Here is a 13,056-nt window from a genome sequence, read left to right on the forward strand (position 1 = left end):
GCACTTATTCCCCTGAACTATCTCCCTGCCTGTTTCTCCAACTTTTTAAATTCTTCTTTTAAAGTTTTTCGTTGTTCTGTTCTGCCTTTTCTGTCATTTCTCATCTTCACTTTCTGCCCTTCGTATTCCATTGTTCTCGATCTCCCTTATTCTGGTTATTCCCTTGAGAGGAGTGAGGGAGAAGGTAGCTGTAATTTGGGGTTCAGGAGAGCTGGCCGATCATCACAATGCTTTGATGTAGTTGTGCAAATGAAGGGTAGAAAAGAGGCAAAGAAAACCAAGGAGATAGACAGAATAAGAGTGAGAAGAACAGGATACGGGGAGCAAAAAGTGAAGATGGAAAATGACAGGGAAGACAGAGAGAATACAGCAAGGAAAAAAATTGAAAAGAACTTAAGAAACAGGAGAAGCAAATTTAAAAAATGGAGAAGTGGCATTGGTACGGAAGCAAGATGAGTTCAGTGAGGACTTAACCCAAAACACTGGAACCAACATACAAAATGGCCCGGAATTTGTCTGTGTTTAGGAATCTGTCCATTTTTTCCATGATATTCCAATTTGTCAAAGTACATTTTTTTTCTTGCAGTTACTCTCTTCTCGATTTGGGTGGTATTCAGTTTGATTTTGACACTTTCATTTTTAATTTCATGGATAATCAAATGTATTGATATTTTATGTTTCTTTTGGTAACTTTAGCTCAGAGTTTGCTTTTTTTCTTATTTCCCAGACCAACTTTTTGTTTTGTTAATCAAGTTTGCTCTAATCTTTGTGAATTCCCTCCTTACCCTTTGGTCTGTTTTTCCAATATCTTGAGGTTTATCATTGGATTATTTGAGCTCACTCTGTTTCTCTAATATGAACTCTGACTACAAAAAGCTTACTTTTTTCTATTGCTATAATTGTATCCCTTAGGCTCTGGCATTGTCTTTTGATTCCAGAAATTATTTAATTTCTTCCTTGGTTTCTTCTATGACCTATTGATTGTTTAACAGTGTGTTGTTATATTGTCAGGTGCTTATAAAATTTCAGTGGTTTCTTTTGTGATTTATTTCTAGTTCAATGCACAGCTTTTTGACTAGTTGGACTTATTTCTAGTTGTTTGTATTTATTAAAGCAGGCTTTGTAGACTACTATGTGTTCTATTTTGGAAAACGTTTCATGTGCCACTGAGGAGATTGTATCTTCTATTGTGGCAGAGTAGAAAACTCTGTAGATATCAGCAGCATTTCTCATATAGTTAGAGAAAACAATCCTACTTTTCATATGGAACCAGAAGAGACCTACAATAGCAAAAGCAACATGGATAGTAAGAGCAAACCAGGAGCAATTACAAAGCAATGGTCAGTGGATTGGTTCAAACAGTGCAGAACTGTCATAAAAACAGATAAGAGGCATGCACTAACAGAATGTAAAGCAGGTTGCAGAAACAACCCCAGATTCATTCAACCATATGATTTTTATCTGCTAATAAACATACAAAGGTGCCAAAATCATACAGTGTAAGAAAAGTGGGGAAATTTGTGATACAGATGCAGAGGATTAAAGTTAGGCCCACATGTCCTACCGTGTACTAGGCCCACACACCTCATCATGTACTAAAGTAAAATCCAAAACAGAACAACTATATAAATATTAAAATAAAAATATTTAAACTACTAGATGGTGAAATAGGTTAAACTCTTGAAGTCATGTGTGGAGAAAAACACTTTCTGGACAGAAATACAATTGTACAAGAGATAAGAGCGAGGCATATAGCTCAGTGTCACACTGAAAAGAAAGGTTTGTGGTAACATTGTTTGGACAATATGTCATGCTTATATCTTGTACTCTGAGTAACTACTCTGAAAAGAATAGTATGCATTGTATTAATTGTTCTTACTCTCCTATTACCTTGTTTTGAAATTCTGTTTAATATCTTTTAGATGAAAATAAAATAAAATTCTGTTATTTTCTCAAAATTTATGAGTAAAATAGAGAAAGATATATCTAATGGCTTGTTCATAAATCCACAGACAAATCTCAAGTCTGAAAAAGCTTTCCTGGGGGTAGTAAGGTCAGTATCCCCTGGGTCCTTTTCCATTTTGTCCAACTTGAATAACTCACAACCTACAGGTCCCTGTCATGAAGAATTTGAAGAACAACCAAATAAGGTTAGCAATGAAGGAATAAAATCTACTGCATCCCCTGTGGCATCTTCTGCCACAACATGGAGAAAAACAACATTGCTAGTAACAATCTGCTTCTAAAGGACATAATGCATAAGAAGGTCATCTTTTGCTATCATTTGTTTCTTAAGTCAACATTGTCCTTGCTGTCAAATCTTCCTAAGCGTTCTCTCTGTCCTGGCATGTCTGTTAGACACTGTCTCAGTTACTTTTCTCCTCATTGCTAGAAAAATACCTGGCACCCCAAGTTAAGGAAAGAGAGTTTTCTTTTGTTCACAGTTAGTGGAAGTTTCACTCCATAATCAGCTAGCTCCAAGGCAGAGTGGCACATGGCAGAGGGCAGCAATTCATGAAAGCCATTCATTTATATGTAGGAGATGGGTAAGGCAATGATCCTGAAAATCTTTAACGTGTATTTGAAACTAGAAGTTAATTGGTAGGATTTTCACCCTGACTAGCTATATATGTTGATACCTGTGAACTAAGCAACTTCACTGAAGATAGCAATGTGTAATAGTAGGATCGTGCTTGGAATGCCTGTCATTCTGGTCTTCTAAATACGTAATGCTTGTCATGACATGCCAATTACTGCCATACTGTCTCCCAAGTAAATGTTTGTTTAAAAAAGGGGGTAATTAAATTTTTACTTATTTGTGTGTGTGTGTGTGTGTGTGGCCAGCTCAGCCCACGGGGTGGGGGGGACTGGCTGGTATGTGGTGCTGGGGGGTTGAACCATGGTCCCTGTGTTTTGCTAAGCTTGTTCTAAGTAGGTGCTTTAGGCCACAGAGCCATCTCACCAGCCCCCAAAAAAGGGAGTAATTAATGAAAATAAGGGAGAATAAAAAAGTCACAGGACTGTCCTGCTAGAATGCTGTATATTATTATATTTCTATACTGTGTAAAATGTTATTATTTGTTCATATATTTAAAAATATTTCACATTTTTTATTTTTTTCTTCATATTGTGTAGGACTTAAAGGTTAACATATGAATAGTTGATGGAAAATACCTGTTTAATATTATGCCTAAGATGTTTGATATTCAGACAGATAGTGAGGTTTAGCTCAACTGCCTATGCTGTATGTTAATAATAATGAGCTTATCTTCTGGAGCTTTAGTAACCTAAACTTGCAGATCAAAAATTAGAGGAAAAGAAGTGCTGCAAGGATAGCCAACATTTTTTCTCTAGCCTTTCAAGTCAGGGAAGACTTAGGGCATAGAGGAACCTGTACTGTAGCATCATGTAACTAAGTTGTGTCCCAAATTTTCTGATTAAGGAGATTATGGGGCTACAGAAGAAAGTGATTGATGATGTAGATTGTGCCTAAGCAGAGTCACATGGGGAGAAAGCATTCTTTCAGGCTTTCACAGAGAGAAAATTGATCAAGCAATAACTGTGACTCATCCACATGGCTGACATTGTCAAAGGATCTACAAACTGGTACAGGGTTTCAGCATAAATCCTGAGGGGATTTGACTGACCTTATCAGATGCAAAAGTTAGATTTCTTTGTTATAGGTCCTGCTTTAACTTGGTCTCAACCATCCAGCAGAAAAGTATAAAAAATGAGGTATGAAAAGTAAAGTCATATTAATATGATGAACTGTAAGAGACTCAAGACAACAAATTCAGATATTACCAGTCTTATGGAAAACTCATACTATTATGGATTATTGGGCTATATTAGAATACTGTGCTGAATCTATGCACATGTAATATCTAAGTGACAATGGAATATCCTTCTCTGGCAAAACTAAACAAAAAAGGGGGTACAAATGCTGTACTGTAGCACCATTTTGTATCTTTATATTCAAAATAGGATAGATATACAGCTAAATTCTCTTAATTCAATGAACAACATGATTTGTTCTAATATGTGTGTCTGTACAGAATTACATGTCCGCATCTTGTAAAATGAATAACCACTAATATAACAATATGCAATGTATTAATAATTGAAACTTTCCTACTAAACGGTTTTGAAACTGTCTCATTGCTATTTGTTTCTCAATAAAATTATTTAAAAAATAAGGAGTCTGACTTTTAGAGTGATGATCAGTTCCTTTCTCAGTTTGTGTCAAATGGCTTAAGGACTTTACAGTCTGAGGAGTGTGTAGCCTGACTATTGTAACTGGTGCACATTTATTCCACCTCCTCTGTCTGGTTCATCAGTGTGCTAAAAGTCAAAGAATCCACATTGGCCCTAGCTGCTTGTTTGACCTTGGATTATGAACCATTAAGTGTGAGTTTCTGCCTCTTCAATTCATTGGTCTCCATGGTCAGTCATTGCTTCTATATTTAGACTACAGACTATTCTCAGCACCTATGCAGTGGCAGCTGTAGGATATCACATTAAGGTTTATCGTTAGCTGAATCTCCAGACCCTTCACATGAGCTTGGTGAACAGAGTCCCTATGTCATGTAATCCTATGGAAACCTTAGAAAGTTGGGGAGCAGTTAGGTTCCTATGTTCATACTAGGGAAAGAAAAGTAGAGGAACATTTGCTAAAGAGTAAAGTGACAAATTTCAGTTAATCTACTCTTTGCTCTGTCTATCATAGTAATAACTTATGTTTCCCACTTTTTAAGCAAAAGCATCAGCCTAGTGTGAATATTCTCACTCTTTAGGATGGATAAATGCTTTTAATTTTAATGTCTAGTGTTTATTTAAAGTGCAGTGTTTATCAACCGTATTTGATATCTCTTTATGTTATTTTCCTCACATGTGTAATGAGAAAATAATAATATACTGTTTTATTATCTTTTCAGCTGCAATGATTTCAGAATAGGAATACAACCAATCTCTGCTCTGAGGTAGGGGTAAAAACACTTAATTTCCCCAAGGTGGCAACAATTTTCAAATATTGAGTACTAATAACTCCTAAAAGGAAGCCAATGCAAAGACTATATATGTAGGGTATAAAAAGCAACATTCTATGATTTTTGGTGACATCTGGTTAGTGTCAGTGTCATCTGGCATCTCTCCTGTACAGTTGCAATGTAAACAGAAATCATACTTTTGAAAAGAAGTGTTCTGTTCTGAATTCTGAATCCTAAATTCAAAAGTGAAACATTCTTGGGTAAACCATGAGCTGCTTAACAATACTTTACTTTTCAGATGTGAAGGACTGTCCCCAAAATAGCAATTTTGACATGTCCTGGCTATATGGTTGCGTGGTGGGGCTTCTGAGGAACTTGGTCACATTCAAACTCTAATGTGTTTTGCAAGTATGCATGTAGGATGGCTGAGATGATTGCAGTCATAATTCCCATTTTTTAATATAGCAGTTAATGTTTAGAATTTTCACACTAACTAATTCTGTATGTTGATATCTGTGATCTGAGCAGCTACATTGAGAACAGCAATATGTAACACCAAACCCATGATTGAATGCCTCTCACCTTGGTCTACTAAATGTGCACCATTCCTAATGTCTTGTCTATGATTATATTTTTTTAAAGGAATTAAAACAAGGCAAAGAAAAAAAGCTTTCTTGAAAAGAAGCACCAATATTCCATCATTTCCCCAATTTAAAAAACTATATCTGTTAATCTGAGCAACAGATATGAAGATAAAAATAAATAATATGACAACCATTTTAATTAGCTATTCCAATTTTGAAAATGTGTAACATATATATTGCTGTATGTTGCCCTGTTTTTGTCTTTTTTCCATTTGTTTTTGCTTTTTTTTCCTCTTCAAAATAAAATAAAATAAAACTTAAGCAACAACAACAACCACAACATAGTCCAATGCTTTTATTCCATGTGCTACAATTTTCTTAGCTCTTAAATAAGTGACACTAACTTTTGGTAGTGTATATGAAATCAGCCCAGGTGCTGCTTTTTTATGGTGCCTTCAGAACTAATTCAATGAAACACCCTACTTAACTACTTAGAGTTGGGAATTTGATGATTCCACAGAATATTCCTCACATCTTTTCTAGAACGTGTCAGAAGGCTAATTCTGGGGCATGTATGGATCAGCTTTCAGCTGAAACTACTCACTAGTTAATTTTCAGTTTTGTCTCATTTCTCATTTTCTGACTCTATCAATTCTTTTATTATTTTACGTTAAGTAGGAATAAGACCTAGATTGCTATCCTGGATTAGTGATTGTATAAATGATCCAGCAGGTTCTGTAGCCTGAAAACAGAATGCTGTCAATACCCCACTTGAGGATGTCCTACAAGACAAGAACACCTTTCACATCCTGTGCATAAAAGTAACCACTGACTTGATTGTCTCTCCTTAGACAGCCCCCACATCCATCTGAGAGATGGGAAAAACCGTTGTGCTGGAAGAGTGGAAATTCTTTACCAGGGCACCTGGGGCACCATTTGTGATGACAAAGGGAATGTGGCACGTGTGGTATGCAGACAGCTTGGCTGTGGACTGGACATTGATTATACCATTGGTCATTTTTTTGGATTTGGATCAGGGCCCATTTGGCTGGGTGGCCTGAATTGCACAGGAAATGAGTCCCATGTGTGGAAGTGCCCTTCCTGGGGATGGGGCCCACATAACTGCAGTCACGAGCAGGATGCAGGAGTCTTCTGCACAGGTATGGTCAATGAATTTTACAAATGCCTGGGTTAATAGAAAATTCAGAGAAGTAGGTTGTGATCTCTGGGATAGAGAAAGTGGGTAGTGTCTAGAAATCTATAGGCACATCCATATGCTGACTGTGCACAGCAGCTGATTTTGATAGACTTCACTTAGGTTGAGGAGTTTTAGACAGTATCCTTTTCTTTCTTATGGTTTTTCATAAAAGGATAATGTATTATAGTATCATGCCAACTAAAATCCAGTTTCATAATTTTGTTTGCATAGCATTGCAAGTACACACACACACACACACACACACACTCTTTGCAACATTAGGGTATGGAACCAAAAAGTGAAATTGTATTTACCTAGGTGAAATTGAGTGTTTCTGTATATATACCATGAGATATTATTTTGCACAACTGGTACATATGCACATGGGACATTATTTAACAAATTCCTGGGGAGTTTATGCAAAGCTGTAAGTCTTATTTAAGATTCAGAAAAAATAGTCAGAGTTCCTTCACTCACAGAGTTGTGGATAAAATATTCCTTGTGGAAAGCACTTGCATCATTAATAGAAAAGATTCTCTACATTTTTACTATTCTCATGTATAGGACACTGGTTCCAAACCTATGGCACACATGTTACTTATTTTCTTTTAACTTAAAAGATGTGAATGTATGCATGGTGGTTTACAAACAAATACCTCAGCATTCAGATTTAATTGCAGTGTTATCACTTTGTGATAAATTAATGGGTTTGGGTTACAGTCTAGGCACCCATCTCCAAAATGTTCGACATCACTACCATAGGAGGTTTGGTCTCATTTCATTGGTTGGCAAGAGTACAACAGTGAAATTGAGAACTATACTTATTGTTCATTTCATTCTCCAGTACCTTCCTAATTTAATCAATGGAAATCATGCAAAAGATACCTGCAAGGGTTGTATAGGCTATTGCAAGTCATTTTGTCACACAGAGAACCTTCTTAACTGTTCATCTAGTACAGGGCACACACAGTCACATATCCCAATGGATTTTCTCAGAAGTTAGCAAAGAGCCAGTTGTATCTGATCTTAATTAAAAGTTTCCACTGCCTTCTTGGGAACTAAAAGTGTACCATGTCCAATGACAAAATGTGGAAAAATAGTGATGCAGAAGGCATATTTGAGTATCTAAGCCAGAAGCTTTGACTCAAGGCTATAGAACTGGTGGCTTCCATAAAACATGTTAGAGTGACCTATAATGTTCAGAGGGACCTGGGTGGATCATTGAAGGAAGAAATGTGATAATATCCCCAGGTAGGGTCCACACTCAGCTTTCTGATTTGACTGTTCATGGAAATAAGGTCAATACTGTACGTACTGTTGTCGAAAAGTGTTCTATCTAAGCTTGGTTTTAACAACACCACTGTGGGACTTGTGCTCCCTACATCTAAAAGGCCCTAAAACTAGTTACTTATATTTAGGATTTTGTATCTGCATTCTAACTTGTCAGGTAAGGTGCATTATCATGTTGCACTCCAGTGATGATATGATTTCAAATAACAGTATATAAGCACTTTTGAATTTCAGATTTTTATTTACTACATTATCCTCAAAGAGATATAGAAACGTGTCTAATTAGAATCAAATTCCCATTTTAAGAAGATAAATTAGTAATTTTGTGACATACTTTAGACAGAAAACAGTAGTGAAAGTATTTTTCTCTTGAGAATATAATGCCTTTTGAATATCCTTACTACATTTACTCACTGTAATGTATTGTGTCTATGCCTATAGACAGATGCCTCCCCAGAGTTCTGAGCTTGCTGTTCAAATCAGTTCCTGATTGTCTTTAGAGAAAAATGTCTTAATGTTTCTTTAAACTCCACTAAAGAGGGACAAGATAAGTCCTTAACAACAAAATAAGAAAAATTCTCATATCTCGTAGTTACTGCTACCAAGCTCCTCAATTTTCCTCTGCATTTTGTAATGGGAAGTATGAAAAGACCTTATCTTAGTCACAAATACCTGGCACTTTGTCTTATGCTGAATCATGGACCTCTTTCTCATGTCTAAATGGGAAGTAAATGTAAATTCTAAGGTTTAATAATAATTGAAATTGTTCTAATTGGTTAAATATTAATTCATTTGGGATCTATATCAAGGAACTGAAATTTTCGAGGGATAAAATAGTGAATAATGAAGCTTAAGCTATCCTAACTGAGGTCAAACTCAGTGAACAGACATAGATATTAGAAAACAAGGAAGATTGCATACAAATATATTTATAGACATAAATGAGTGTTCTTTTAGTGCATAAAAGAATAAATTTGTTTAAAAGCATATATAACTTTGCATTTGAACATAAGTGATTAGGTGACAGTCTGAGCTAATCCTGAAAATTCCTCCTGAATTTGTCTGCAAACACTCTATTATGTAAAACACTTTCTGACAAGTTTACAAATCTTCCTAAGACCCAATTTTGGGAAAGGGAAGTGTTTCACACCATCACTTCTAAAATGTCTTTACAAATTTTAAGTTTGTGTAATGGATATTTAGTGAATTTGTTTTCTCTCTTCTAGGATTTCTGAGACTATCTGGACAAGATAGATCCTGCTCAGGGCGAGTGGAAGTGAATCCTGGAGGAAGGTGGATTCCAGTGTCTGATTTGAACTTCACATTTTCCACTGCCCAGGTCATCTGTGCAGAGCTGGGTTGTGGTAAGGCTGTGTCTGTCCAAGGGAACGTGTCCAAAAGTGCCAGTGAGCAGGTCTGGGATGAAGAGTTCCATTGTGTGGGGCAGGAGCCTGAGCTCTGGTTCTGCCCCAGAGTGCCCTGTGCTAGAGGCAGCTGCCAGCATGGTGGGCCTGTGGAGGTCGACTGTTCAGGTGAGGCTAATAAGGATTTTCAACTTCCTGCCTAATCATTAGGTGTTTCTTCTAGTGCTTCTCCTTTCTTATTTTCCTCTTTTTGTCTGTCTTTCTACCTCACCTTTTTTGAGACAGGACCTCACTATGTGGTTCAGACTGTTCTGCAACTCCTGACAATCCTCCTGCCTCAGACTCTCATGGACTTCTATTACAGGCATGCACTAATAATCCTACCTTGTCTTCCTTTAATCATCCCTCTGCTCATTTTCTTATGGAGAAAATAGATGATAATGATAAAGCAATTCTTTATTTAAATTTTTTTGCTCTAATGTTTTCAGAAGAGGGATATAATTTATCTCTTCTGAGAAAAAGGGTTATGAATAGATGATACTTTGTTTTACTCAGAGAAGTGAATACTAATTTTTGAATAATAACAACTCAGATGAAGAAATCCAAGCAGCACATATATTTGTTTAGTCTAAATCAGCAATTTGGCATGATTCTTGGAGGAACATGACCAATGTTTATATCAAGAAAAATGTCTTCTATGAGATTGTCCAACCTACTGAAAGGAATCCTATCTTTATTCAAGTATGTAGATATAGATTCTGAAACCTAGACTTTTTATAAGTAGAATATTATTGAGTGAGCCCTGTATCCCTATATTGCTTTATGATTATTTATTCTTGCTCCTAATGACTTATCAATAAGATCAATTTTAATTTTTACTCAATCCTTGGCTGCCCATTGCACCTTCTGACGAGCTCTTCCCAGTTGATTACAGTAGTAACTTAATCTCCTGGGCTGTAATTCTTCTATCATATCAATGGAGGTTAGTTAATGAAAAAGAAATCAAATTCAAGTGAGGGTCTCTTCTAGTGTTTCTTAGAATTCATCCAGTGAAAGCCCTTGTCAAGCAGTCAAGGTAAGCATTCTGACATTCTCCACATATTTTTCCCATATCTCATGCAGAACTCTACAAATGAAGAGGCTCATTTTGGTGGGGATGTGCTTAGTTTCAATCTGGTCTTTCTCACTGGGTCATTTTCTGTTTATTTCAATCTCTTTTTTTAACCCTAGTAATCTCATCATTTTTGTTTCTGTCAGAATCCATGCCCTGGTTTTGCTCTGATGAAGTATGTTTAAGTCTTACCCAGCAAACTATGTACAACAAAAGCAGAGCATTAACAATTGATTGAGAGGACTGAAGAAAACTTAAAAGTCTGATTTTCTGTATAAAGGTAAGCATTAATATGATTCTTTTTCCTCAGAGATCTCACAGCTCCACCTGATAAATGGTGGCCATCGTTGTGCTGGCCGAGTAGAGATCCTTTACCAGAACTCCTGGGGAACCATCTGTGATTGGTGGTGGGACACAACTGAAGCCAAAATTGTATGCAAACAGCTGAGTTGTGGATCAGCTATGGACGCTGTATACTCTGCTCAGTTTGGGTCTGGATCTGGGCCCATATGGCTAGAAAGCCTGAGATGCACAGGGAAAGAGTCGTATGTGTGGAATTGCCCTTCCCTTGGCTGGAACAACACCTACTGCAGTCATGAGAATGATGCGGGAGTCATCTGCACAGGTATGGTCAGTGTGTTGTCCACCGCCATGGTGCATTGAAAGTTTCATGGAATTAAGTGAATAATCACTGGGAAATAGGGAACATATAGATTGTAGAAGACTGTTAGTCTCTCAATAGTCTGCTTTGTGCACCCTAGCATGATGGAAGTCATTCACTTCCCCTTATTAACCTCAGCACAACGATGGCCACCATTTATCAGGCAGAGCTGTGAGATCTCTAAGGAAAAAGAATCATATTAATGCTTACTTTTATACAGAAAATGCTCTTTTTTCTTTTCCTTTGATCATACCTAAGAAGGAAGCTTATTCAAATATCATGTCAACTAAAATTAAGTTTTATCAGGGACTTGGCCTACTTCTTGACATCCTAAAGCAAGTTATGGCAAAGTGTTAAAGAAAAAAAAGACAAATAGTATGATTTTGAGTGGCATTCCTGGAAGTCCAAAATTCTCCAAAGGTAAAGAGAAGAACTTCACACAGCTAGTACTTATTAGGTTTCCATGGACTTTTAGGTTGCAGAAAGAGGAGAGTAGCAAAGCCCAGGAAAAGTTAGAACAAAGGCAGCATATACTGCTAATTAGGAGAACGGTTTGATCTGTAATGTTCATCATTTGTTATTATCCTTGAATATTCAATGACCTCCATCTGCAGCTTAATCTTGTCTGTAGAGACTGAATCTAGAGGACACTGTGGTCAGCATCTTAACACTTATGCAGCCTGGTCGCCAACCATGTTTTAAAGTTTTGTTTTTCTAATATACTTTTGTTTTTACAGTAAAGCCTTATTTATTTGACTTTTTTTGTATCAGGTATCAAAAACAATGACCTTGTGTGTTCCAGGTAGACACTTAGGATGCTGAGCATTTTCCCCAGCCTGGTACCATTTTTTTTTTTCTTTCTTTCTTTCTTTCTTTCTTTCTTTCTTTCTTTCTATGCAGGCTCTAACTACGCAGCTCAGACTCATAGAGATCCTCATGATTACTGCCTCCTTAGCGCTGGAATTAAAGGCATGTTCCACCATGCCTGGACTCCATCGCCTGTTAGGGCACCCAGGGTTGGGGCAGGCATGACATGCAGTGAGAAGGATGAAACCCTGGTCCCTGCGCTTACATAAACAAGTGTAGTTTATGAACAATAGTTCACTGAGCTATTCTGCCAAGCCTCCAATTTTTAATAAGAGAATAAAAAATAGTATAAAAATGGAATAATACAGAATTTCCTTAAGCAAAATAATAGGGATTCAATAGTGTTTGTTATTTTGCATATTGTTGTCTTCAAATTTGCTGCTCAGATTATCAGATACAAGCATATGAAACCATTTCAAAAAGTTAACAAGGAGACCCAGTCCTAGCCCAGGTTCGGTGAGAGTGTGGGAGAGATACCTGCTACCCTGCACCAGCGAGACCAGTCACAGTCGAGGCGCACCGTGGGCCAGACCCTCTCCCACCCCTTTGAGACGCCCCCACCACTCCGCAGCACCACCCAAACCACACCCACCGAGTAGAAATTTCTGGGTACCCCCAGGATCAGTCCTAGCCCAGAACCAGGGAGTGTGGAGGAGAGTTTCCTTTCCCACCTGCTCCACCTTTCTACCGCCAGGAACAGCTCATGCCTGGCATGCAAGCTGGGGGTGTAACCCTGCAGATGCAATCCCTGCAGAGAGTGTAGAGGATAGATCCAAGCAGCTAGTTCAGGAGCAGAACATCTTGCCACAGGGGCACAACAGTTCACCCTCAAGGGCAGCAGCGGGAAGGAGCTGAACACAGCAGCCAGACCCAAGCCAAGCACAGCTGGATAAGTCCAAACTTTGTAGAGCTGCACCTGAACTTCAGTATGTACGAAGGTTATAACTACAGCAAAGATCTACAACAAAGGTCAGAAGACAGTGCTACACAAAATGA

General features: G+C 37.5%; 1 pseudogene; it reads left to right on the forward strand.

Moving 5' to 3' along the window:
* The window catches only part of LOC101568915, a 63,879-nt pseudogene that overhangs the window by 21,447 nt on the left and 29,376 nt on the right, over window positions 1-13,056 (forward strand).

This window comes from Octodon degus, unplaced genomic scaffold, assembly GCF_000260255.1.
Source record: "Octodon degus isolate 3935 unplaced genomic scaffold, OctDeg1.0 scaffold00178, whole genome shotgun sequence".
NCBI lineage: Eukaryota > Metazoa > Chordata > Mammalia > Rodentia > Octodontidae > Octodon > Octodon degus.